Genomic DNA, 6,614 nt, shown 5'->3' with positions numbered 1-6,614 from the left:
ATCAGATTTAACCCCTCTAACCTAAACATATTCACACATCCGCAACGTGTTTTACGGATCCACGGAGCCGCGGATCCGCAAAACACGGAAAGCGGCAATGTGCATTCCGCATTTTGCGGACCGCACATCGCCGTCACTAATAGAAAATTCCTGTTCTTGTCCGCAATTCCGTGACCGGACAGCACATCTTGCTGCCCCATAGGAATGAATGGGTCCGCAATTCCGTTCCGCAAAATGCGGAACAAAATTGCGGATGTGTGAATGGAGCCTTATACGAAGAATCCTAAGCTGGCCTTATTAAACCTTACTGTGGCTCTATTTGTCCAAAAAACTGGCTTTTATAACCTGTCAATCACTTACTTAAGGTGCCCAAGGGGAGGTCCGTTAATATCGGGTGCCCGGCCGCACCCCTCACCGTCCGGTGCCCAGCGCCTCCTTCCCTGTCTTCAGCGCCGCCTTCTACAGCTCAGCGCCGCCTCCGCAATCCTCCCCGTCCCTCTGCCAGATCCCGCGCCTGCGCACTAGGCTCAGCCAATCTGCAGGTCATATCAGGGTTGGGCGAAGTGCGCATCAGGCCGGCGCATGCGCACTTCACTCAACGAAGCCGCTGCCAGGAGTCCGCACGGGGCGCATCAGGCTGAGCCTAGTGCGCAGGCACGGGATCTGGCAGAGGGACGGGGAGGATTGCGGAGGCGGCGCTGAGCTGTAGAAGGCGGCGCTGAAGACAGGGAAGGCGGTGCTGGGCACCGGACGGCGAGGGGTGCGGCCGGGCACCCTGTATTAACAGACCTCCCCTTGGACACCTTAAGTAAGTGATTGACAGGTTATAAAAACCTGTTTTTTGGGCAAATAGAGCCACAGTGAGGTTTAATAAGGCCAGCTTAGGATTCTTCGTATTAGTCTGGACATGAGCATATGTTTAGGTTAGAGGGGTTAAATCTGATGACAGAAACCCTTTAAAGAGGTATTCCGACTGTGAGAAGTTATCCCCTATCCACAGGATCCTGCAAAACTATTGGATGCGATACGAGAATGGGGACCCCCATACCCCTCAGTGCATAGGCCGGCCTTGCATACAGTTGCTCCATTCATCTCTCACAGTCAGAATACCCCTTTTAACCATGGGATTTGACGCAGATGCAAACATCTGGTTTGACATCTCCGCAGCCAATCACAGGCCGCGTCGGTGATCGGCACCCCTTACATCATAACAAATGGTCACATGAAACAAGGTGATCCGGTCTCTGACGCAGCCAGTTGTTGGCTGCGAAGATGTCAAACCAGATGTTGACTTCGAGTGAGCCCAGCGGAGCATCGCAGGCCTGGAGGAGAAGGAGCGGGAAGCCAGGAAGTAGGTAAGTAAACTTCCCTTTACAGATATGGCCCAGTGGGGGTAAGGTTTGCTAAAAAAATAAAAAATAAAGTAAAATTCTTGCACAACCCCTTTAAGTGCATCAGAATTCCAAAGTTACATAACGTTTACTTATGAACACAACAATATGGCAGACCGGGCGATCTGTGAAAAATAAAAAAACGGAGGAAAAACACTTTACCTGCTGCACTGGGATCCTGCCTGGATACGTGTGGCTGGAGCATAAAATCCACAGGAATACATTGTCCCTTTTATATGAGGTCCGGTGAGAAAGTAAGGCAGCACCCCACCTGGAGCGGTTTTCTATTTGATCTCTGTAAACAAACATATTTATCAGTACGTTGGAGGCCATGGGTGTTTTGAGAAATTATCAGAGCTAGAGCTAAAAATCACACTGGAGTGTGCAGCAACCCCAATTCCTAATAAAGGTCAGGACGCCGTGCAAAATGTAAATAAATATGCATCAAACCAGAAGGAAATGAAGTGCAAACCTCATAGACCCGTATATAACTCACTGTAGATCATAGAACACATCAGATGTTGATGTTTGGTTTTCACCTAAAATACTTTTCCACTTTATAAGACGCAATTTTTCCCCCCCGAGAAGATCAGGGAATGTGACTGCAGAAGACACTGACGGAATTAGAGAGTAGCGGCGGAGCAGGAGAGGTAAGTGAATTTTTGATGGGAATATAATCTGAGGTCTGACATTGGGGGTCTGATGTGAATTCTGATGGGGGTCTGATCTAATATGGGGTCTGATCTGAGATATGACATAGGGAGTCTTATCTGATATGGGGGTCTGATCTGAGGTCTGGGTCTGATCTGAGGTCTGACATAAGGAGTCCGATCTGATATGGGGGTTTGATCTGAGGTCTAACATGGGGGGTCTGATCTAAGGTCTGACATGGGGGTCTGATCCAATATGGGGGTCTGATCTGAGGTTTGATATGGAGAGTCTCATCTGATACAGGGGTCTGATCTAAGGTTTGATGGGGACTGATCTGGGGTCTCATATGGGAGTCTGATATGGAGTTCTGATTTGAGGTATGATATGGGGTCTGATATGAGATCTGATGTGGGGGTCTGATCTGAGGTCTAATATGGGGGTCTGATGTAAGGTCTGATATGAGGGGGGTCTAATCTCAGGTCTGATATGGGGGATCTGACCTGAGACCTGATATAGGGATCTGAACTGAGGTGTGATAAAGATTGAGGGTCTAGTTCTGGGGTCTGATGAAAATTGGGTTTCTGTTCTGAGGTCTGATGAAGAATGGGGTTCTGTTCTGAGGTCTGATGATTTTTTTTTTCTTCTTATTTTCCTCCTTTAAAACCTAGGCAGTAAGAATAATGCCTCCCATTAGTGAGCCCCAGTAAGAATAATGCCTCCCATTAGTGAGCCCCAGTAAGAATAATGCCCCTATTTGTACCCCCAGTAAGAATAATGCCCCCTTTAGTGCCCTCAGTAAGAATAATGCCCCCATTAGTGAGCCCCAGTAAAAATAATGTCCCCTTTAGTGCATATCGCTAGGATATGCCCCCAATGTCTGATAGGTGTGGGTCCCATACCTATCTTTAGAATGGAGCCCACAAAGTGCCGGGAGGTGGGAGGAGCGGAACGGGGACCACACTTGCGCGGCTGCCCTCCATTCATTTCTTTGGGAGTGCTGAAAATTATCCTATTTCTGTAAGTGTAACACCCCAGAGTGCACTTGTTGTCAAACCATGCATACGAACGAACTGACCATCAACTAGGTTAACCCCTGACCCACTGTCAATAAATACTTCAATTCCCACAGCGTTCACCTGGGAAGGAACCAGTAGTTTCATACCCTTTCACTACCTTTAGGGCATCTCAGGACTACTAGAATTTAGGTTCCGGCGTTTGTATTTTCTCACCTTCAGGGTCTATACATAAAATAACCGCCTTTTTGTTTGTATCAGTGCGGCAATGGATCCTATTTCTAGACTGGTAGGACAACTTCAGGGGTTGTCCCTGGAGGTAGCTGACCCCCGCACGACCGTCTCACAGACCCAGAGACCACAGGTGCTGTCGGAACCAGGTCTGCCCTGAACCTAAGGTGGCTCTTCCTGACAAATTTTCCGGGGTAAGTGACAATTTTAGTCGGTTCAGGGAGTCGTGCAAATTATATTTTAAACTGCATCCACGCTCTTCTGGGGACGAGAGTCAAAGAGTGAGTATAATAATTTCTTTGCTAAAAGGTGACGCTCAGTCTTGGGCTTTTTCGTTGCCGACCGGATCACAGTCCCTCCGGTCGGTAGATTCATTTTTCAGAGCTGTAGGGATTATCTATGATGACCCGGATCGGATCTTCCTGGCCGAGACCAAGTTGCGTGGCTTACGGCAGGGAGGACGTTCTGCGAAGACCTATTGCTCTGAATTTAGGAGATGGGCTACGGATACGGAGTGGAATGATCCTGCTCTCCGTAGTCAATTCTGCCAAGGTCTATCCGAGGGCCTGAAGGATGCATTGGCGTTTCATGAATATCCCGAGTCATTGGAGGCGGCTATGTCCCTTGCTGTATGTATTGATAGACACTTGAGGGAGAGATCTAAGGTTCCTCACACTCAGGATGTACTATCATATAAGGTGGCTGCCTCTTCAGACAATTTGGGTAAAGAGACACTTGATCACATGTCGGGTGATGAGCCAATGCAGCTGGGGGCAGGTACCCCTGGATTTGGTAATAAGAAAGATGAGACTCTTAAAATGAGACTCTGCTTTTTCTGTGGAAAAGGGGGACATTTTGTTAAAGTATGTCCTTATGTTAAATGTCTAGGTCAAAAAGAGAAAAAAAATGTGTTTAGACTTCATCTCACTCTTGGTGGTGTGGGTGGGGAATCTGAGAAATTACTTTTGTCTTTTGCCGGTAGTACCCGATTTCTCCTGCCTGCCAAGGTGGCGCCAGACTCCAAAACTGTGGGAATTGAAGTATTTATTGACAGTGGGTCAGGGGTTAACCTAGTTGATGGTCAGTTTGTTCGTATGCATGGTTTGACAACAAGTGCATTGGACAAAAATATTTCAGTGTTTGCTTTTGATTTTGCTCCTCTCACACAAAAATGTTTATCACAAATGGTGCAGGACATTCGTTTAATGGTGGGTAATTTTCATCAAGAATCCATTTTGTGTTTTGTGCTGGAGGGTCTGCCTGGTTCGTTCACCTGGGAAGGAACCAGTAGTCTCATTCCCTTTCACTACCTTTAGGGCATCTCAGGGCTCCTAGGGTTTAGGCTTCGGCGTATGTATTTTCCCACCTTTAGGGTCTATACATACTGACAGGAGTCAGGGCCAGATCTAGGGGTTTCCCAGGAGGTGACCTTTCGCTTCTCCCTAGCCTTGAGGCCTAGTTTTTTGTCCTCTCTCCCTTCCTGGTGTCCCTCCTTCTTCACCATCCGTTTGGACTTTTGCTTTACAGCTTTATTTTCAATAAAGCCTTCCTATTTTCACTTATCTCTTGTTGTACGTCTGGTTCATGGTTCCGTGACATTAGGACCAAGCCATGAATTCTGACGGTACAGGGCCATCCTCGCTACCCACGCTGGTTGCCAGACTTGATCAGCAGGATCACCTGTTGGGTCGGTTCGCTGTGGCGTTGCAAACCCTGCTTGAACGCACGGCTCATTTCGCTCCCGTTGCCGATGGGTCGGTTGTCGCTCCTGGGCTCGCTCCTACTGCCGCTCCGGTTGTTGCGCCAGAGTCTACCCCGACACCTGTTGTTGCGCCTGCGGTGTTTCGGGGTATGACCGGTTCTGCCCCTCTTCCACAGCGCTTTGGGGGAGAGCCAACTCAGTGCCGAGGTTTCCTTAACCAGGTGGGCATTTATTTCGAGTTGCTGCCACATGCCTTTCCCACTGAGAGATCAAAGGTGGGCTTCTTGATCTCGCTGCTCCCGGACAAGGCCTTGGCCTGGGCCAGCCCTTTATGGGAGAACAACAATCCGGTGGTTGCCGAGTTTTCCGGTTTTGTTGCTTCTCTTCGGAAGGTATTCGATGTGCCGGCTCGTGCTGCCTCTGCTGCGAAGCTCCTTATGTCCATCAGACAGGGTTCACGATCCGTAGCTGAATACGCCATTGAGTTTCGTACCCTGGCAGCAGAGGTGGGCTGGAATAATGAGGCTCTGGTCGCTGCTTTCTCTCATGGTCTCTCGGATGCCTTGAAGGATGAGGTTGCAGCTAAGGACCTACCAGTTGAGCTCGAGTCTCTTATTTCTTTCCTGATTTTGATTGACACCAGACTCAGGGAGAGACCTTCCTTTAAGGAGAACCTGCGGAGGTCTTCTAACAGATTGGTGCCTACGTTTGCTGTCCCACCCGTGCCTCCCTCTCCTCCCACGCCTCCTGGGGATGACTTGTCTGGGGGTGAACCCATGCAGCTGGGGTTTGCTCGCCTGTCCGAGGGGGAGAGGGCACTCCGGAGACGCGAGGGACGATGCATGTACTGTGGTCTCGGTGGGCATTTTCGGTTGGCATGTCCGAACCGTCCGGGAAACGCTCGTACCCTGAAATCCTGTCGGGGGCAGATCTTGGGTGGAGTCTCCTCGTCCCCGGTTTCCCGTGTTGACAAACCACTGATCACTGTTGTCCTCTCCTGGGTCGGGGGCTCGGTGACGACCCAGGCGTTGGTGGACTCTGGTGCTGGTGGTTTGTTCATTGATAGTGTGTTCGCTGCCGCCAATTCCATTCCTCTGCAGGCTCGAGGTTCCCCACTGGCTCTTGAGGCGATAGACGGCAGACCCCTTCTGCCGCCACACGTGACTCATGAGACCCTTCCAGTGGGGATAGCCATTGGTGCCGTTCACAGAGAGTCGGTCTGCCTCCAGGTTATTTCGTCTCCACACTACTCGGTGGTCTTGGGGTACCCCTGGCTCCAGAAGCATAATCCGACTTTCGATTGGAGATCGGTCGAGATCCTCTCGTGGTCACCGCAGTGTGGGGCTAGTTGCATCCATGGGTCTGTCAAGTTGCTGTGTACTTCCTCGGACTCTCTGTTGCCTCCTGAATACGAGGAGTACCGGGATGTATTCGATAAGGTGCGCCCGGTTGCCCTACCTCCGCACCGCCCATACGATTGTGCCATAGAGTTACAATCTGGTGCCGTTCCTCCTCGTGGCAAAGTCTATCCACTGTCGGTAGCGGAGAATGAGGCCATGGAGGAGTACGTGAGGGAGGCGCTTTCACGCGGACACATTCGCAAATCTTCGTCCCCGGCAGGGGCTG

The sequence above is a fragment of the Bufo bufo genome, chromosome 8 (genome assembly GCF_905171765.1).
Source record: "Bufo bufo chromosome 8, aBufBuf1.1, whole genome shotgun sequence".
Classification (NCBI taxonomy): domain Eukaryota; kingdom Metazoa; phylum Chordata; class Amphibia; order Anura; family Bufonidae; genus Bufo; species Bufo bufo.
Note: the sequence above shows the minus strand (reverse complement) of the source record.